The sequence below is a fragment of the Lepidochelys olivacea genome (genome assembly GCF_965140295.1).
Source record: "Lepidochelys olivacea isolate rLepOli2 genome assembly, chromosome: 5".
NCBI classification, from domain to species: domain Eukaryota; kingdom Metazoa; phylum Chordata; order Testudines; family Cheloniidae; genus Lepidochelys; species Lepidochelys olivacea.
In genome coordinates, this window is record NC_140415.1 from 72,228,057 (window position 1) to 72,250,399 (window position 22,343).

The 22,343-nt window shown below is 39.9% G+C and overlaps 1 protein-coding gene across 4 annotated transcripts in view; it reads left to right on the forward strand.

Annotated features, from left to right (window-relative positions):
* APC (APC regulator of WNT signaling pathway) overlaps nt 1-22,343 on the forward strand; it is a 191,089-nt gene that overhangs the window by 13,277 nt on the left and 155,469 nt on the right. Inside the window, exon 1 of one of the 4 annotated variants that reach the window (XM_084627703.1) lies at nt 12,664-12,812. The exons of the other annotated variants lie outside the window; for them this stretch is intronic. The gene's annotated coding sequence lies outside the window, so the exon portion shown is untranslated. Of the gene's footprint in view, nt 1-12,663; nt 12,813-22,343 lie in introns of those variants that run through there. 4 annotated transcript variants of the gene reach the window in all.

Genomic DNA, 22,343 nt, shown 5'->3' on the forward strand with positions numbered 1-22,343 from the left:
GGCCTCTCTTGAGCCTTACATCAAAGTTACCTTTTGAGTACACAGGTAAGTCTTAGTTTGTTTTGCAGAGACATGGAATACTGTTACCAGCTTCAAAAGATTTATACTTCTTAGGTCTGTATGCTTGCATTCATTTAGACTGTCACTGCAGTGTTATATTAGTGCATGCAGTGCAATCTGTGAACTAAGATGTCATGGTTTCCTGTAGTTAATATTAGACTAATAGGGTGTTTGAATTGGTATGGAATTAGGTCTTTGACAAAAGGTTTAGATGCCAGCTCAAGTGATGGCCTACTAATTAAATGTCTGAATGTTATTGTTGGGACCTTGAGAACTGAACTTGATTCATTAAGCTTTTTCCAAAAAATGTTTCAAGTGTAAGAAATTGAAAAGAGTGAATTGAATGGGGAGAAAGAATCCTTGTCTACTTCTTTAACCAGTAGATTTGTGAACTGCTTTATTTCCATGAAAAAGTAGATTTCTGTACATGATTGTCTTTATACTGTTCCAAATCCATTTCTCAATTTTACAAGGGAACAAAATGTCCAGTTCTTTTCTCTAGCTCTGAACTGGTGCCCAGAATGATATAAAAGTACTAAAGACCCATGTGAAACAAGCTACTATACATGCAGTAATAAAGATCAGAACCCAGTCAGAAATACAGCAGGATCTTCTAGTTTAATCTGCTGTATCATCTTCATAAATCTGTAGCCTCTAATTGCATCTGACCATTTAAAAAACATTTGTCATTTTTCATTGTTTTCTTTATCTGACTGATTAGTCACCAGATAGATATGACATTTATTTATCTGCACCAAGAAAGAGGCATCAAAGGTAACTTTAGAGGATGACTTAAAAAGGCATATATACATATTTATAATGCAGATTTAGGTAGATTCTCTGGCAGAAGAGTGTGTTCTCATTATTGCTCTTTGTTCTAGTGCAATTTGTATTGTTTGAATCTCTTTCAACAGACTAGAATGACAAGGATGTGTTTCTGGACTTGAAGTGGCTGGCCACCTAGCTAATTGAAGCTGAATCATCAATTTGTTTTGTTCGTACTCCTAAATCAGTGAACCATTTCTAAACGTGTATTTAACCACACCAGTCTGGCCCTTCAGGCAATAATATACATTTGGATCTTTCTGAAACGTCAGGTTATTGCATGGTCCAAGAGGAATTTTTTTGGAAGCCACTGGTCTGTGAGTTCCTGGTCCTTTTTTTGGAAGGAAACCTGAAAGTGCAATAGGGTCCTGAAGGAGGTGAGGCGATCAATAGCTGAATCTAGCTGTGCCTCCTCAATGGTTTCTTGAGACCTGTAAAAAAGAAAATATTATGTATATTCACATTCCAAACTAGCATAGTTTTTATGTGGAAAGGACAGCACTTCATATAACAGCCTATAAAAGAACTTCTCAGTCATTAGATAAGAGCACACACTGAGCTCTGGGGGTTTTATGTCAATAGTAAAAGATCAATTTATAGCAGATAAAATTCAAATCACTGTGGTGTAACCAGTAGTTAGAAAAATGGCAATCAGCCAGCATCCTGGATGCCTCACTGACAGCGGTCAGACCAGGGCACAGTACAGATGGTTCTAGTGGCTCTAAAAGACCACCTTATGGTCATGGACACAGCAAAATGTTCATGTGTAGGCTGCTGGACCTCTCTGCAGTCTTTGACACAGTGCTACTGACAAGGTGGTACTAGCACACCTATATGACATAGCAGGAGTAGATGGTCCAGAACTACAGTAGCTGCAATTGTTTCTCTCTGGCAGAATTCAGAGAATGATGATGGGTAACTGCTCCTCCTTTCCAAAGGCCCTCACCTGCAAAGTCCCATAAGAGCCATACCTTCTCTGTCTTCTCTTGAATAGCTATGTGAGACCGCTGTGGGTAGAGTGAGACCTCATGGGCTCAGTTGCCAATACTGTGCTGATGGCACTCAACTATATATATCATTCTCAACTTATACAACCAGTGCCACTACTAACCTAAGAATGCCAAAAGAAATCAGCTGTTGGGTGAAGAACAGCTGCCTCAAGCTGAACTCAGGGAAGGCTAAAGTGATGCTGATCAGAAAAAGACAAATGAATAGAAGAACTGGCAGAGACGTTGTCTCCATCTTTTATTGAAGGCATACAGCTCCCATTTGTCAGAGTGGTGTTAGACTCCCCACTTGGTATGCATGACCAGGTTGCATCAGTTTTTAAAAATGCCTTTCAATTCCAGCTTGCTAGGAAACTTCTTCCCTTCCTCCCAGATGAGGACCTGGTCACAGTGATCCAGAATACTGAATTTAGCTTTTGTAACTTTTATTATTTCCATTATTTATAGAAATAGAGGGGGTTCTGGCAGTGAAAATGGTAGACACCTAGACTTTCTTTCCTATAGGAAGAGATGGAAAAGATTGAGACCATTTACTTTAGAGAGGAGGAAATAAAGATATTCAAAACAGTGAATGAATGGTCTAGCAAAGGCAGATTGGGAATATCTGTATTTCCTTTTTCCTCAGACTATGTCTACACTGCACACCTTACGACTGTGTGGCTGTTATAAGGTGTGCTGGGTAGTTGCTCTTTATCGCTGGGAAAGAGCTCTCCTGGTGACAAAATAAAACCATCCCAACCAGGGGCAGTAGCTTTGTCGCCAGGAGTGCAGATCCCCCCCCCCACGAAGTGTTGTCCACACTGGTGCTTTTTGTCATTAAAACTTTTGTCATTTGGGGGGCGACAAAAGTTTTTTAATGACAAAGCCTAATACAGTGACAAGGGGACAATCCGTGAAAGGGTAAGACAGCAAATCTAGTGAAAAAGAAATACTCCCATTCTCTTCTCCTTCCCTTCCTTCCCCAACAACATAAAATTAGTCTGTGGCACTCTGCCCTAAGCAGGGCCAGGGAATGCAATCCAGGACTCTAGGACACTATGACATGGAGTCCTTGTGGGTTCTTCCCCTGTGTCATAGTACTGCCACCCTTCATTTGGAGTGAGTGGTGGCAGCTTCCCTCCATTTCGGGGTGTGTATGTTGAGGGGACAGGGGAGAGAATGAGAATTCCTAGTATAGTGGCTCTTGGAGTTAAATTTCCACTGAGATACTGGGGCATTCACACCCCCAAAGTATTGTTTTGAAGCTCCCTACAGACTTAAGACTTGTCTACACAGGGGTTTTTGTTAGCATTAATTCAAGCTAGTGTGAATTGAAAATGCCTGTGTACACACAATGCAAACCCTTAAAGCACACTGACTCTCTATTTGCTGCAAATTCTGCTCTCTGCTTTCAGAGTGGAGTAAACTGCAAATATAGTTAGTGCAGATTGTTGTTCATGTGCCCACAATAGTTTTGCACACTGCTTGGCAGTCCTTCCACTGCTATCCCATGCTGCTTTGAGGGTATCTGTGACTGACCTGTCTGTTTACCTGTGATCCACTGCTAAGGGATCAAGTTGACAGGATGTCTCCTCCACCCTTTAAAAACAGGTGAGAGGCCAGGATCGGCTCATTTGCTCCTGGATTTCAGTATATCAGCATTGCAGCAATATTTGTGCAGCCACAAGGAGCTGGGGTGAGATTTTTTTTGATCTGGTAATCTGGTGAGAAATGACTGGTTGCAAAAGCTTGCTGTACTAACACCACCATAAGAACCTTTTTGAGAACAACACTAAACAGAGGGCCAAGAAGGGTCATAGCCAGGATGTTAAGCAGTACAATATAAAGATCAGAGCTCAAAAAAATGTACAAAAAACCCTGGGGATGCCAGAAACAAGTCCAGAAGTCCCATGTGACCAATCTGCTCTATGAAGAGCTGGGCAAGTTTTTTGATGGCATGCCACTAGAACCCAATCCTCTTGTGAGCAGTGGTGCCCCTGCTGAGGACACTGTGGCCCCCTGAGGATGGTCACAATTCATGGGTGGAGGACAGTGAAGTGATCTCCTCATATAGCCAGGATCTCTTCAGCACTCGAGACCCTCGAGAGGCCCAATTTCCAGCCCGTATCCCAGCCCAGGTTACAGCAGGAAGATCCTCTCCAGGAGACTTTTTCATGTAAGTATGTATCTTTACAATTATGCTATACAGCTGTGCTAGCTTCTGTTCTGGGTGCCCAATGGCGGCTGCCATTTGGGTTGTATGTGAACTACCAACCTTTCTGAGCCTCCTGCCCTCACCCAACACTGTTCCTCCCCTTTGTTCTGCCTTCCCTAAAAATATTTTCAAAATGGCAGCTGGGTCAGGTAATCAACTTCTATCTTGTGCTAATACCCTGACCATCAACTGTTCACAAACTCATGTCATGAAGGGATATACCCATCTACTAACTTCCTAGCAAATATTGCCCCTTCTCTCTATTCGCATGCTGAAAATGGTGGCCACATGGCACAGCTACAACTTTCCTCTTCCATAGTGTGATACTTTCATTTGAATCTATGTAGTGTGTAAAATTCAGCAGTTTTCTAAGACAGTCATTTGGGGGGAAAAAAGTTTGGTTAGTTTTCAGTTTACATGAGGTAAATATGGGTATAGGCATTTGTAGCAGGGTGCTGGTGCAAAAGTACCTAATTAGCCCTTGCCCAGTCAGCTCTAATCAGGGGAAACAGATTGTGGCTGATGGAAAAGGCCTGATGCTGGCCTGAGGATTGGCAACACCTGCTGACCTTACAAGTCAAGGGCTATAAAGGCTGGGAGGGAGCCAGAAGGCAGGGGGGCAGCCAGGAAGAAGTCAGTCAGGGAGGGAACTGGAGGCCTCCTAACTGATGGCTGGCTCTGCCTGTAAAGGAGGAGATTAATCCTGTACGTAGATGGACACTGGTGGTGAGATGAAGTTAAGTAAATAAAGACATGGGTGTCACACAACCCCGAAGCCTCTCTGAGCCTTATTGGGGAGGGCAAGCGGGCCTCAGGAAGAGAGGTGGGTTGTGAACCCTGTTGCAGCATTGCATGCCTATATAGCTAATAGAGCTAATGATTCTTGCAGAAATGTGTATAGTCTGTAACAATGTTGCATTGCAGGAAAAGATTAGGTTATGAATTGCATGACTACAGCTCTTAAGGCAATTGACAGAAGTATATCAAATATCATATCAAATATCATTAATCGTTATTGCAGTAAAGTAGACAAAGGAGGCATAATGGCCTTCCATAGGTTATATATTTAATAGAAAAAGACTGGGAGCTGTTAAGTTTTAATCAATGTAGAACCCAGTCTCCTTTTCTTTGCACTTTCTGAATCTCTGCAGGAGAGAGAGAACAGACTGAAGACTGAGAAAGTGCTCAATTTTAGTATGGACATTCAGCAGCATTACCATTGTTCCTGGTATAGCTTGCAACTCCTTTGCACTTCTGAGAGGACCATCTTGGTGAATAATTCACAACATATCTCTCTTGCCTACCCTTTGCCTTTTAAGCCCCTTCTCTGTTCCTAGTCACCTGCCTCAGTGTAAGTCTTCAAGGGTCAGGACAGCCTAAAGGGGATGCAGAGGGAAATGCTATCCAGCTCCCTCTTGATTCATCCCTACTTTCATCTCAGTGCCCCAATCAGGAATATCTTGCATGCATAGAAGTACCTTCAAGGCACAGCATTAACTGCAAGCCCCAAACTGGGAACACCAATCGCAGCATCCAATTTAGCCCACATGCACACACCACTTATCTCTGAGGTCTCCCGACTGCGATGAGTCTCAACGGATGGAATTCAGAGAGAGAGGATAGGAAACGTGCTGTCACTGCTTCTGTGGAAACTACTAATATGAACAATAGCTATTTTTTTCGTTTCTCTGCTCCCCCAGCCATAGTACCTTCAAGAACAGAGCCTTCATCAATGTCTCAGTGACTGGCAACTTGAGAGGGAAGAAATGGAGGTCCAAAGAGAAGATGTTTAGAGCCCTACTTACAGACTAGCAAAAAACCAAACACCCCAACACTGCCCCCCACATCCCCCCAACACACACACACACACATATCAAGAACTGGATGATGTTTTTAATGTATGAGAGGGAGGTATACAGGCAGCTATCCAGAGACACCATTGAACTGGCCCAGGACAGCATTGTCATATGGCCAAAGACACTGTGGAGAAAGGTAAGGGTGTACAAAAGCAGCTCCTGGAGGTGATGAACAAGCAGAACGCTCTGCTGGAATGCATGCTGCTGTTAGGCCAGCAGGCAATGCAGTGCCCTCAGCGAGGACCCAGTCATGTTCATCAGACCCTGGATAATACTGGGAACGATGTCCCCTCCCCAGCCCCAGCACAGGGCAGCAAGAACACCCCCATATGGGAGGCCAGGAAATTTGAGTCAACCTGTGCACCTGGCAACTTTGAGCCCTGGCAGTGAACCTCAGAAGGCACAAAGACTAGAAGCAGCAAATGCAAGACATACCCCTCCCTCTGAACAGGAACCTTCCCACCTCCCCACAACTGCACTGCATGTAAATGTGCACTTTTTCACTTTAGAGCTGTTTCATCCCGATGAGAAAAGTTTGTAGTGTTTTCAAAGTTTTATTTTTGGTGGTGGTTTACTGTTAGAATTTGTTCAATAAAAAACATTGAAGTCTCAAAGCATTCACAATGTTTGACACACAAACACTAGTTTTCAACTTAACAGGTTTTAACCAGTTATTAAAGTATACATACTACAGTCAAACAAAAAAAACACCATAATGTGCCACTTCTAACATCTGTAAAATCAACTACAGTGCTCAAAATCCAACCCTCCTTTCCCTGAAGACACAGCTGCACATTTTCAGGCACCAGTCTCAAAGAAAAAACAAAATATATCCCTGACAGTACTGTCCTTGTGTTTCACATTTTGTAGTGGGTGTCTTGCTGGCTGCCCATATTGCTAAGCAATTCTCTACATCTCAGCTTCCCATCCATCACTGAGACTTTCTCACAGATATTGTGTAAAATATAACATGCAGCTATAATCCTAAGCAAGTATTGTTCAGCAGCCTCTAACCTCGTCATAAGACAGCACCACCTCACTTTCAAATGGTCAAATGCCCACTCCACTCTCATTTTGTAACTTCTAAGGCAATTGTTAAACTGTTTCTTTCTTCTATCAGTGTGCCTTGAAATAGAGGATAAGTCAGCTCTCCTAGGCTTGTGCGCAGTTCTATACAGGGAAGATTGTTTTGATTAGGCACTGTTGATTGTGCAGTGACCTGTATGGGTAAAGGCTCAGATAAGATCTTGTAGAAGCTCAGATGCCATTGGACCCTTGGAAGAATACAGGAAGTAGTTCATCATCCACATTTTATGTTCAAAATTGCAATGGTGATGCAATATCTACTTTGCCTGCATGCGAAGGCATGCAAATCTTTGCCAAATGCTCTTTTGACATGCCCTTCAAAACTGTCCTCACATGGTGGGAGTTTGGCCCATGACTTGTCCATTGTGTTTCAGTCTAGCCATCAAAATCGATTCAGGTCTCTGTGGGTCTTTTTCCTCTCACTCAGGTCATGTGCACTGTTACTAACTTCCTTGCTGCTGAAAGTGCAGCTGGTCCATCACTCCCAAGTTTTAGCAAGATCTCTGAAACAGTACGCTCCCTTTGTTTTGACAACATTGAACAAAGATTCACCCCACCCAATACAAAATAAGATGACAGTCACATTTTGTTACTGTATATACAGTAGCAAGTATATTGCAGAAGTCAGGAGTGAGTGCATCACAAATTGCATGCACAGGTATGAAGCAATGCTTGTCAGTTGTGCTGGTAATGGTGCCTGTTTCAATTCACATGTTATCTGTGTTCCATTTATGGAAATCAGTGAACAGCAAGGACAAAATATCTGTATCAGGTGACCTCTAATTACTGTGGTTCCTTTGACACTGTGAGACCCACAAGCCATATTGACATGTACAGCAAGTAGAAGCATCCTTGTCTGCTTCCTCTTATGTACTGTACAAGTTATGGGATTCTTCAGCACCTCTACTGATGATAGACTTTGCTATTTCACTATTGGAAAAACCTCCAGCAAAGAGGAGTGTTCCTACACCCTCAGGTATATTTTGAAATATATATATTTACAGATGAATTTTATAATTGTCTTGCTTGTTGGATGCGATGTTTGGAAATTTTTCCACGGAGGTACAATGTATCCACCAATCACCTAATATTTCTTACATCTAGCCTTTGATCCTGTCTGGCATGGCCTTTCTGCAGTTTTTAGAATTACTGTTGTCTTATCTGTCAAAGACTTCAATTATGGAATTAGCTTTGTCAAATGCTTTTAGTGTTTGCCTCAAGTACTCAACAGCCAATTTAATGAATGTGGTGGAATTTGTCTTCAGCCATCATTTTATAAAAGCCATTGCATCCCTGATTTCTTTGTTACATGCTCTTAGCTCATGGATTCTTTGAGCTTTTCGCTGATGCCCTAATTGAGCTTTTTCTGTTCTTATTGTTCCATCAGCATGGAAGAGGGACATAGGCACAGGTCCTATCGGGTGACTAAGAACAATTGGCATTCAAACATCTGTCTTGCAGATGACAGGGCTCTATGGGAAAACAATTTCTGGACTGGTAGCTGCTGTGATTCTCTCCCTCGCTAGACTTAAATTTGATGATTTTGGCCATGTCCGTAAATGTTTTGATAGATTTTTTTGACTGGACTGAAGAAGCTACGTATCCCATCAGATTGAGTGCACCTCTCACAAATCTTTGTTCTTCAACATCTGCTCTTGTACATCTGATGTTACATGCAGTCCAGTAGATATGTTGATAAGCACCTCTGGAAGTAATTCAGGGTCAAAAGGATTTGCCATTATTGTTGATGATGTGGTTGGTAAGAGCTGTAACATGCTCTTCATCCCTCTTCAGTGTAGAGGTAAGGATTTGTTTGTGGACTTTGTTTTCACTACTACTTGTTAGGACACTTCTTTCTTGCATATTCGCTCAGGACATGTCTTGTGAGGGTCCATCTGACAGGGGCTGGCTTCTTTTTTGTCAGTCCAATCCCGCTGCTGCCCTTGTGTCTGACAGTTTTCTCTGTTTCCATGACACTGCAGATTCCATGAAAAGAGCCAGGAGTCTGATGTACAGCAAATTTCCCAGATTCCAAGACATTATGTACTTCTAGGACATTTAACATATAAAGAATGTAGATTTGTACCTACTTGGCATAGTTGGGCCTATTTTGTGGTAAAGGAGTATGGAAGCATGGCATTGTGTGTGTAAGTGAAGTTTCCAATCACCTCTCACTCTGCATGGACATCTTGAAGTAGCATCTGGAGAAAATAATCCCAGAACATGAATGTTGGAGACTTGGCATACCATCACAACTGAAATTCCTCCAGTAGTGGTAGCCTATACTGATTTTAAAAAAAAATGTCCATAAGGTGACTGTTGCAGAGTAATGGTTTTGCTTTGATTCATTTTACTCAAGTTGGAAGAAAGACATTTTGAGTGACAAACTGCATCCTTAACGATCAAATCTTCCATAGGTCTGCATGACATGTCATTGTTTTTGATATTCTGCATCCTTTAGATTGGTTCCTCTCTCTGATATTTCTGTTTTATGAGGCTTCTTGTCTTGTGTGTGTTTTCTCAAGCAAACAATGCAACAGGATCAATCAGAGGACATGCTTTCTTTTTGTTGGCTGTAGAAGCAGGTGAACGTGATGCTTTCTGATCAGTGTCAGTCTGGTTCCCTTTCCCCCAATCAATACAACTCTGACATGCCAAATTTGACTTGCTTGAGTATTTCTTAAAGCAACCCCCATGATAGAGTATTAGTGGCAATCTGAACTAAAAAAATTCACCCAGTAGCTGCCAGTACAATTAATCTCTCCTGGCTTCTGCTTCCAGCATCACAGAATTCTGTCTAGCATCTGGTGGCTTTTGCCATTTTTTTGTTTTCATTCTCTTGATTTTTTTCATTTCTTGAACAAACCCCATTTTTCAAAATTTGTGGAGAGTCTTTCTCTTTGATATAAGTTTTAAGAGGCTTGTATTCTCCAAGTTTTCATATATTGTAACTTCCCTGTAGAGGTAGAATTCCCAAAGTATATTGTTAACATTACCACCATTGCTACATTTTTTTATTTGTACAAGTATACGGACTTGTGCTAAATTAGATTTATATATTAGCATCAAAATTGCTGTTTTTGATAGAAGCCCAGTATGAATCTGTGTATTGTCATAACTAATACTGATCTGTGCATAAATGTCACTGAATTAAAAAGCTACTTTCTAGAATATTCAAAAGCTAGTACTGCATACATAGGCATTTACAAATTAAAATCTTCTACTAGACAGACTAGATGCTACATGTATGTAAAAAGATTACAAATGGAGAAGCATTACATTAAGAATTCACATACATTTCTCTGCCCGCTATGCAGTACATACCTGTGGGCATGGAATGAACTGCTACTGGTGCACGACCTTTAGTGTGAGACTGATCTGGTCAACAAATGACAATTAAAAATATAGAACGCTATTACAATCACTTGAGATACATTAACTTAAGAATATCGGGTATGAAAAATGTTATAATAGTATATTGTAAAATGTTGATATTCACCATTTTTGCTGCATGCTAAACAGCTTCATCGTTCTAGGGGGGAAAATATCTTTCCCATGCAGAACCAATAAAAAAAAATTAATACATTGTCATTTGGTAACTTTGACCAATAAATACTGCATTAAGATGCTGAAATTAATGTCAAGAGTAAAGCTATAGTCAGTTGTGATGCAGTATTTCTGGAACTGGAAAAAAAACCCTCGTTTTGGGTACCATTGTTTTACCTTGCCTACAAGCTTATGATATTGCTTGACCGCTCCAAATCACATTTCATCTAAATGTACATAAAATAAGCATTCAAATGATGTGGGTACATTAAACTTCAAAAATATTGCCCTTTTTGGAGAATTGCTGCACTCCTACAGCAGACTACTATACACTGAATTAGAATAATGTGTTAGTCTTAAGTGCACGTTTATCAGGTGACTTTTTATAATAAAAGTAATTTATGGTTTATATAACCAAAAAGCTTGTTTGATGGAAGACATGTGAAAGCATTGCATTCTGTTGAACTGTAAGCAAATCCAGAAATAATATTAGGGAAGAAAATTATTTTAATGGATCTCTAAGCAATACTTTGTTTTGGGTTTTCAAAAATAATTAACTGAAGTATTAGGCATATACCTTTTAGTTCTGTTATAGGATTAACTTGTTTTCTTGCATTCCTAAAGAGCTGTCTGAAGGATCAGAGCCCTAATTTCCAACAGTTGAATGTTCAGTAGTTCCTTTGATAGGTTTTTTTTAAAGTTTTTAAAATAAGGTGGTAACTATCCATGATAGGACTCTTTGTAAGTGTAAAAGATTATTTTTTGCAGACTTGGGTAGTTTTGCATTTGTTTGACTATTTTTACTGAAAGAAGAAATCCTAGAATTATAATCCTCAGAACATCTTGTGATGTAGACAAATATGGTCTCAATTTTTTAAAATGGAGAGAATTTAAGTGAGTGAGTAACACAGTTAGGATTTATAATTGAGGGGTTTCTTGCCTTAAATCTTGTGCTAAGGAAATGTCTATTGTGTATCTGAAATATTTTTTCTAATTCAAAAGCAAGAAAACAAGTCTGCAAGAGGTGGCTTACCCATTGTGCAGGTATACCTATCTGCAGTCTGATTCTAGTTGTCTTTTCAAAACTACTGCTCCATGTTGGATGCATATTGGCATTCGAAAGAGAAAAATTATTTAGCATGGTATTGGTCTTCGCTTGGAGTTGTTCCTGATTAATTCCACATGTGATCATGCTCATTATGGAATGATGCTCTTATTCCAGAATAAGAGTGCCTGTTTCTGTTTAGCTTAACTTGTTTTTGAAAGTGTCCACACATGGAATTATCCAGGAACAGCTATTGCACTTAAATTCACATTCTATCTTAATCCATGTTCAAGTGAAGACAAAGTCTAACTAAGACATTCAATACACAGGGAAGTGAGGTTAGCACAATAGCTATTCCACACACACTCCCCTTGTGGACACTTTTATTCTGCACTCACAGTACCTTTTTTGCAATTTAGGAATAGCTCTTGCACTTTAAATTTGCACCCGACCTTATTCTGCACTTACTTCCTCAAAAATAGTACTGTTCATCCTCTCAAGTTGAACTGTTGAAATTGTTTAGGTATCTTAGTGGTTGTTTACACTTGAAAGTTAATTTGGATTAACCTGGAGTGTAAATTTAAAGCACAATAGCTGTTCTAAATAATTCCATCTATTTTAGATAAATACCAAAATAGGGAATGGACAGACTATCAATATTCACCCTCATTGCTGTGAAAAGTGATTCCTCTTCCCAGATACTTGATATATTAATTTTGGCAACATCTCTTATACCTCATGCTGCTCTATGTGTGCTGATAGTAAGTAATAGTTTGGGATCGTTTTGGCAAATAGTAAATAGAGCAAGATTTGCATTTTTATTTGGGGGGTGTATTTGCCTCCTCTTTCCACTTACTCTCCCCACCCACCTTCAATTCCCACTCCCATTTCTTCACATTCTCTGTTGCTGTGCTTTGCGATGATCACTGACAGAATCCCTCCCCTTCCGTCCCCTCGGAACTGACCAGAGTCTTGGTGGGGGTGGGGGGGTGAGCTGTTTAATCCTCTGGATGCAGACCAGGGCGCATCGCATCCTATAATGCGAGCTGGGCCATTGGCTGCACTGGGCTAGGCTGGGCGCACGCGTGATTGGAATGTGGTTGGATTGGCTCCGGCTCCAGTGCAGCCAGTGGGTACGGGCGGAGACGGGGCTCTGGAGACGGAATGGAGGCGCAGCCGGCTTCGGAGATGGGGTAGGTGAAACTGGGAGGGCACGGCACGCCGGCCGAGCCATGCTGGGCTGTAATATTCAGTGTCTCTGTCTGTTGCTGTGCAGTGCGTGTGCCTCTCCGGGCTGCTGCGGGGAGAGGAGCCTGTTTTGTCCCAGCTGCTGCAGCGAGGAGCTCTGGATGGTTTCCTGTGGTTCTGATCAGTGTGTTTGACAGGAGAGGAGGAGGCGGTGGCGACGGCGAGCTGGGGAAGGGAGAAGAAAGGGGCTTTTGTAGCTAGAAAATAGGGTGCTTTTTTAAAAGGTTTGTTGACATAGAAAAGAGGAAAAAACAGTATCTAAGGAAACGGGCAAAGGGCAACAAAGAATGTAGCAGATTTCTTTGCGAGGAGGAATGAGAGCTTGAGCTCATTGAAGTCGTCGTCCTCCTGCCGCAGCAGCCGTGGCTGCCAGAGAAAGGGACACAAAGCAGGGAAGGAGATGCCTTGATGTGAATCTAACAGCTCCACAATGAAGGCATTCTGGAGGGAGGATGAGGCAGGTATTGCAGAGCATGGCATTCTCTTGCACTTTTTAAATGTTAAAATTTTGCTTTTGTGTGAATCTGCAAAAGCCACCTCTGGGTATTACAGATAGGTGTCTTTGTTAGTGACAGGACGTGGTAGTGGCTTATTCTGCAGTTGACTGCAGCAGCTTTTGCTCCTCTGCTGAAAAAGGAGAAAGCTGCAGAGGGATGAGAGGCTGTGCTGCACTGCTACGCCCAAAAATGCATTTAAAGCATAAGGTTCGGTGGCCAATTGCGACCCATGTAGCAGCAGAAATATTGAGGGATATTTTTTAAATAATGAAAAATAAGAAAGTGTATATTTGAACATCAGAACACACTGACTTGTTAAAAATTTATTTAACATTACAATGAGATGCTCAGATCAGTGAATTTAACCTGAATACTCTTGGAAATCTTAATAAATTATGTATGAAGCAGTGGTCCTTTCTCTCTCTTTGTCAGACACAGCTTTTATTCTAGTAATTAGGTCATCAGTAACCAAATCGCTTTTAGTTTTGCAAAAATGTAAAATAGTTTTTTAGAAGGTGAACAAGATATTGAATAACTTGAATCAGTATTTAAAATTTACTGTTTGAAATTAGTTGAATTTTAATCTGAGTTGTCTGTCATCTTTGGACTTCAAATATAAGCCATAGGCAGCATTTTTCATTTACAGGAGCTTGTTTTTCTTAAGGGATCAGCAAGACAAAATTTGTGGTGTTTAATTTGGGTATTTATACATTCAAAGATACTTTTTTTAAGTATATTTTGTATTCTTCCAGTTTGTACAGATATATTTTCAGTAAACTCTCTGTTATGCATATGTGGATAGTGTACTTTAGAATTACTTAATTTTATATTTTGAATAGCATTTTTCCCCCCACCCCAATGAGCAGAGATGGTACTTGTTCTATTGCTTCTAAATCAGTTTTTGTGGTTGAAAATGCTTCTTAATGTTCTTTCTGCTTAACATATTAATAAACAGTGAAGTTTTCTGTCAAATCCAATAGTCGGTAGACTTCCGATTATTTCATCAGTGTAATGGAAGTCTCATGAAGCACTTAATCTTCCTTTTTAAACTGCCTGTAATATACACATTAAAAGTAGTTAGCTGGAAGAGGACTCTTAAATATTTTTAATGAGGCTCCTAAGAACCTCCTAAAGTGCCTGCCAATAAATTTACTTTTATTTTTGTTAAATGTAAGGTTTCTAGCACCAATACTGAATGACACACCGAATGAAAGCATAATAGTAATGGGATCTGATAGGAAGCTTTTTAGCTTAATGAACCCCTGTCTGAAAAAAACTATAAACCTTAATTTTTTACACACTGTAAATTAGCTTGAGTATAGCTCTCAGGCTTCCTATCCGATGATGGGATATATTTTAGCTGGGTTAATATGTTAAAACATAAGCTGAGGATTTATAAAACGGTAGTGTAATTGGAATCAGAAGTTAAACACCATACCAAAGGTGTTTGTTGTACAAAACTGAAAGTGGATTTTAGTTGCTTAATCTATCAAGATACTAGTAATCCTAATGATTCAAAGACACTTTTCCTTTATTTCCTGAGAGATACAACACTATGGGGATGTTTCTTGCTTGAATTATTATTATTATTTTTTAAACCGTACAAGAGCTGTTTTGTACACCTGGCTAAGTAGTTTCCATTTCTAACAGTGGGACAGTTTCTAGTAGCGTCATGAGTAAAAGACAGTTAGTAAATGTAGGCCCCAATTCCACAAATAGTGACTCTCTGCATGGAGTGATGGACCGTATTTGTGAATCATATTTCTAAAAGGATGCATTTTGTGAGCAACCTCATAGGACAAGTGTAAATTCAAGGCAAACCTTCATGTTTATAGTCAAAAAGCATGATTCATAGCTCATGGTGTAACTTCAGTATAATTCAGAGTAGTCTGGGAAATAAATAGATCTAATTGACCTCTTTGGTCTACAACTACTTATTGTGGGGTTTATATTTCTGTTAAATATTCCATCAACTCAACTGTATTAATATTTTCATCAAGTTGATTACTTTTTCATGAATTTAATGAAAACTAACTTCTGCATCCTTGGGGGTGTAGCTTTAAGTAGGTCATGCTGGTAGGAAACCGGGAGATTAATATTGTCAAAAAGACTGAAGAAGAGCTCTGCATAAGCTCAAAAGTTTCTCTTTCACCAACGGAAGTCAGTCCAATAAAAGATATTACATCGCCTACTTGTCACTCTAAAAAAGACTCAGACTTCCAGCTGGTTGTATTTTTTAAGATTCATAGTGTTGTGTGTGAACAGATGCTAACATACTTCCTTGAAGACTAATGGTTTCCCATTCTCTTTAGGTGTTGGCTGAAGATGATACTAATGGATCACCATAATGTGAAAAAAAATTAAGGGTGATACAGTACAGACCCTTAATACTTGATATTTTAAAATGTTTTTGTATTGTCCAATTTTTTAAATGTTTGTGACTGAAATTGATGTTTTCAGTTACAAATGAGCCTTTTATGGATATTAATACCTAGGACTTTTAAATAATCATTTTTCAAAAGTCAAATAAATAGAAGGTTGCAAGAAATAAATAACAAGGCATACATAGAGAAGGCTAATGACCCATGAGTAATTTAGCCAAAATGATGATTAAGAATGAGTGTACATATTTGTGAATCACCCTTGGTCCAGTATAGTTTGGTTCAGATGCTGTCTGAACTACTTTGTGTTAAATGGAGACTCATCTAAGGGCAGATTTTCTTATTTTCAAGGACTGAGTACAGTGGGACAAACAAGCTAGGGAACTTCCCAACCCAAAATTCTAAAGCAAAGAATATTTTTTTTTCTTGGGCTGCTAATGAAAGCTGAAGTTAACGTGCCTGTATATAACTTGTTCAATTTCATGACTTTTAATTTTCCTACTTTATTTTTTGCTAGTAATATGATAATTTTCAGGATCTATAGGTGATATTTTGTAAGAATCGAACTGTGCTTTCTTCTAAGACCAGAACAGATATTAAAATAAGATTCCCCTACCCATGACAAGCAAGGGAATTCAGAGTTAAAACCAAATCTCCATCCATACTGCCCTTGGTGTGGTCCCATGCTCCAGTATTTGAGGAGCGCAGTGAACATAGCTCATCCATTTTTCTGAGATCTTGTTGAGAAAGCAAGTTTTGGCTAAGAAGAACCGCCCTGAAGACTGATTTTGCTGTTATGCTGTACCTGAGGTCTGGCCAGGAGCAGCTGCTCCAAAGACAGTTGCTGCTAGGGGATAGTGTGTGGAGTTCTAGGCTACAGTAGGATACTTTCCAAGGTCTCACATGCTAACTTTTGGGATTGGCATAAATACAGGCCATCTTTAAACAATGGCACTCTATAATTTTATGTAGTAAGTACTAATATGTTAATGATCCAGAATCATGGTCAGGTCACTGTATGGTGTAAGGCAGGACATACCCTGGACTGGATCCTTTTGCCTGGATGTGTTCATAAATATGAGAGACTCCTCTCTACAGGGTTAAGACCACTTCCTTCTGCAAGCAGAAGTAACTCTTACCTTTACAAGACCAGAGGAAACCATTGTCCTGGTGTGCTCCCAAAAACTCTTGGTCTTTGCTAAATTCCAAAATTTAATCATAAAAACTCAAATCAGCCAAGAGACCAAAGAATAGAAGTCTTAGCAAGACACTACAACAGTCTCTCATTACTGCTATATTTACTTCAGCACTGAAGTGCTCTCCCTCACTTCATAGTTCACACAGATCGCATTAATTCTGTCACTAACTGTGGCAAAAAAACAACAACCACCAGGAAGGAAGAATGTAGTCTGATACAGATGAGGACACAATTCTATAAGCTTATGCCTTTCTAAAGGAAGCAATGAGTACCCTGGAAAAAAATTTTGGACTATACGCTGATTCTGTACTTTGTCCACTCAAACCTCAAACGTAGCAGCCCTTGCTGTTAGGAATTGTCATCTCATTTCATGGTTTACCAAGAATGAAGTAGGGGGACCGAGATTGAGACCAGAAACATAGTGCATTCTTTCCAAGGATTTGGTCCATTCACAAGTAGTAGTCAAAGAAGCTGATGGCAGTCAGGGCTGGCACCTCTAACTCTGACCCATGCCTTCCTATGTGTTTTTTTTTTTTTTTTTAAAGTAGGCAACACAAAGGACCCCTCAGTAATGAGATTGTCAGCACCTCTTTTGATATGGGAAATCTACCCCACTCCACAATCCAGTAATCCAAACAATTCTTTAAAAAGCACCGCTTGATGTTTGAGACCTTGCATGAGTTCCTGCCCAGTGTTTAACCAAAAAAAGAAGCTTAAGCAAGCTAATTGACAAAGTCTCCAATGCCACCTGTTGGCTGCCATTATCCTGGATTCTTCTCTCAGGCTTCAGGTCAAGGCACAGGACAAACACCGCACTTGTTGCTTTGGTGAATGACCACCTCCTGTCCACATACAATGGACGTATCTCTATTTACCTTGCAGAACTATTTTATCATTTGATACCATTGATAGTTATATATTCCTGTTCTGCTTCTAATAGCCTCCAGGGATAAACTGATATTCCCTGAAATGACTCAGATATGTCCTCTTGCACTAAACCCAGAGGGTCATTACAGGCATAGTCCCCTGAGGACTCTGCAACTAAGGTTCAGACCCCTCTTCATAATGAGACAAATGGTGAGATAAACAGTGTGAAGTGCCAGCCATATCTATCCTTTGCATTAGATATAAACAGAGCACTGTCTTCTAGCTTCCAGTGGAAATCAGTACCTGGATAAAGAGCAGCTGGCTAAATCTGAGCCCAGACAAGGGTGAGGTGAAGCCAATAGGAAGAGGGAAGTACTTTGGAGAACTTGCCTCTCTGCTGAAGAGGCCATACTAATCTATGCATGCATGAACTTCGAGCTTGATTATTGCAGTCTGTTTTATCTAGGAAAGAAGCCACATGTAATTAAAAAGCATCAGCTGGTATGGACTGTGTGAACACATCTTTTTATCAGCCCGGTCTCCTAATAATAGATCACTTGGTGTATTGCTTTCTGAGCTGGCTACCCAGGCCCTGATCCAAAGCATTTGAGAAGTCTAGTTCAAGGTACACGTCCTGATATTCAAAGTACTCCATGGAATTAGCCTTCGCTTCTTGAGCTGTTATATCTTCCTCCATAGCTATGATAGCTATTTTTCATCAGAGCAATGAAAATGTTGAACAATAGGAAGAGGCTTGTGAGTTGAGAAGAACTAATTTTTACAGGGGTTGGACCTAGAATATGGGATTTACCTATGCAGGAAATACGCACTACGTTAAAATCAAAGTGCCTGATTCCAGTGATAAGGGCGTTCAGTAACTTTTTCAGAAGGGACTGAGCAGCTTACAGGAACAAGCTATATGTGTAAAACTCATTTTTTTTTGGACTTTGGCAAGTTCAACACACATAACCAGCCAAACAAAAACTAATCAAAATATTTCTCCTGTCCTGCGTTTGTTTTTATTTTAAAATATTTTGGAAGCACTCCTGATAGATACTGTGTTGATGAGGGCTAAGTAAACACTTAAAAAAAAGTGTGATATGTTTGCTATGTGAAGCTACTTTGAGAGAAAAATGGAGTACTGTGGCCCAGCGAAAATTCTTTCTATCGCAAACTTTAAATACCAAATCAACTTTTTAGGTTAAAACAAACTTTTTGGTGTCTTAACACTGACTATGCATATAGCAATTTTCCTAACCCTTCTTGTGTGTTTACCAGTTGATAAATGTTTTCTTACTTCTCGGAACAAACACATAGCTTGAAATTTTATAATAAACTATTAAACTCTTAATTTAAAAAAAAATCTAAAAGAAAATGTCGTAAAGGAAATCCCAACTATTCAGTAATTTTACATCCGAGTGTCTCCCTTGTTACTGCTTTTAATATGAAAGTTGTATTTGACAGTTCAATATTGCTTCATGGGTGCTTAATATATATTCGACCTTTGAAATGTAGTATTCCAAAATGTAGCCATGACCTGAAATGCAAGAGGAAAACCAAGAGCATGGAAATATTTTTAAGAAGCAGATATTTAAATGTTTACATGTCTATCAGCAAAGAGCAATTTGACTTCAATCCTATGAATATTTTACTATCCTCTCCTATTTAACCTCTCCATCTCCAAATTAACAGAATTGGGGACAATCTTTAACAGAAATAAAATGCTGGAAATACGGAGCTATACATCTTAGACCAGTACAATTGCTGATAAATGTCCTACTTCCCCCCATTCTTTATCTCTTCCCGCCTCCCCCCTTTTCCTTCCTCTACCCTCTGCTCTTTCATTTTTCCTCTTCTGTCACTGATTCCTGCTCTCCTGTATGCCCACCACCTGCCCTGTTGACTCAATCCTCTTCCAGCTGCTGACTTCCCTTACTTCTACCCTTATTCTCTTTCTTACTTCCCAGATGAGGTTTTTTCATTCTCCTTTAGCCAGTGCCTGTCACAATACAAGCATACCATAGTCCTTCCATTCTCAATAAACTGTTCTGCAGTTTCCCCCTTTTTCAAATACTGACTCATCTCCTGCCTTCATCTTTAGGCTCATCAGATTGTGCTTTTTGTAAAAGCTGCCTCAGGTTTCTCCAACTTCATCGTGGATCTCATCTCATCTAATCTGGCTTCTGCCCTTTCTGTTCTAGTGAAATTGCTTACATGTAGGTCTCTGAGTTCTTACTAGCCAGATAGAATAACCCATACTTCATTGTTATCCTTCTTTACTTTCTGTTGCTTTTGAAACTGCTGATCCTTCTTGTTATCTTGTCCTTCCTTGGCTTTCATAACTTACCTTTTAGATCTCTTCCCTCTCTGAACATTCCTTCAGTATCATGTTCTACTTTCTGTGGGCAATCCCACAGTGCTCTGTCCTAGATCTCCTTTTCTCTCTCAACCCTCCTGTTAAGGGTCTCATTCGCTTGCACGGTTTCAGCTTGTACCTTTATGCAGATGACTCTCAAATCTACCTCTCCAGTTTTTCCTGGTAGTTTCTTTCAAATCCTGCATCTCAGGCTGTGTTTTTGATCTCTCCTATTGTCTCACCATAAGTGTCACGTGGACAAAACTGAATTTTTTCCCAAGCCCTCCCCACTGTCTCATTTCTCTGTCGCTGTTGACTACGTCACTCTCCTCACTGTCACTTAAATCCAGAATCTGGGTGTCCATTTTTACACTTTGCTCTATTGTCCCATAAATCTGGGCAATGTCTCTGTCTTGCTGCTGCCTCCACATCACTAAATTCCAACCTAGTCTCTCAGTACACTCGTCTGAAACTCTTTCATCGGGCCTATTGTATCCTGTCTTTATGATTACAACCACTGCCTCTTTAGTTTCCTTGATACCTGCATCACAGCCCCTTCCCCTCCAGTCAAAATATAGCTGCCAAGGTCGTCATCTTAGTGCTGATAATTGAATCCCTCCACTGACTCCCCCTTTTTCCCACCACATCAAATTCAAAATGTGTTCTTGCCTTCAGGCCCTTTCTGTTTCTGGCCCTCTCTGATTGCTACTGTATCTTATCAAGTTGCTCTCCACTCTCCTAACTTTCTGAACTGGTGCCCTCATCTACTTGCTGCTTTACTTCTTTGGGATGCATCTTCGTGCTTTCCTTCATACCACTGCTTACTTACAAAACACCTCCAAAAACCATAATTAAATTAGCCATGTTTTCTTTCTTCAGATCCTTCCTCAAGACCCTTCAACAGTGGTTCATATCTTTGGTCACTACCACGATACAAATATTTATGTAGTAGCAATCTCTCTTGTGTGTTTGTTCTTCCTGTTGGTCTTTCTTCTGTCATAGAAAGAATTTTTAAAAGTTCATTTACAACACGTGATATTCCAAATCCTATTTGTGTCCTTACCTTTTCTGTTCCTTCTGTGCCACCTCCCACTGCTTACGTAGCTCTCCAACATGAGGTCTGATCTGTTGTGCAACACACATTGCAGAGGGAAACTAGCCTGTAGTGTGCAAAGAAAAGGAAAGGAAGACACAGGAGCGTCATTTGCATGGAAATGATTAAGTGGACGTGATATAAGATACATAAAGGACTGATGCGTGTTGGCAATATGATATAAAGAAACACACTTTTCTCTCCCATGTGGTAATTTAATCATGAAGGAAACCTGACATCTTATTTTTATTTACAGTAAGGACAATATAGGGACAATACTTAATTTTTAAGCTTCTGGGAAGGTAGTCTAATTATTTTTTGTAAATACCTGGTCCTATATATAGGGAACACTGCTCTCCATTACCATATTCTTCCTTCATGTGAAAAATGGCTACTAATTTTAACTCCCTTATTAAGGTAGACTCAACCATACTGTGTGCTTGTGGATCTATATACAATATTGTATATATTGTATTGTATCACTTGTCTCCTATATTGTACATACCCCATGCAAGAAATTGCATGTGGTCGTGTAATTACTGTCTTTCAATTCATATAACATATAAAGAGGCTTTTGTGTGTAATGTAATAGTTTTTTAATAAAAGAAAAAACAAACAATTCCATCACCTGATACTTTATCAGATCCCATTTCCTCTACTAGGCATGGAGTACTAGTCCCGTTTTACAGACACCTTAGCAAAGCTGCATGATTTTGGCATATTCAGTTTGAGAGGCAATGTAGCTAACTGATTGAGGCTTGGATCCACAATACTAGAGGCCAGAGTTTAAATCCCCATTCTGCCAAAAGTTACCTTGTGTGACACTTGAAATCATCTGTTCTTTCATCTGTGAGATTAAGGAATACTTGCTTGCCTCTTTGATAATGCTAGTCTGTGAAAGAGGTGAGACTAGAACTAGATGGGTAGTCTTCTGACTCCTAACCCATTGATCGTTCCCTTGAACTGTAGGGTGTTTTGATGGATGGCAGAGGAAGGGAAGGTGGCTTGATCTGTTTTGCTTATGTCCCTTCTGGAAATCTAGCTCATGCTTATCATAGATAGAGGAAACAAAAGGCTTAACAGG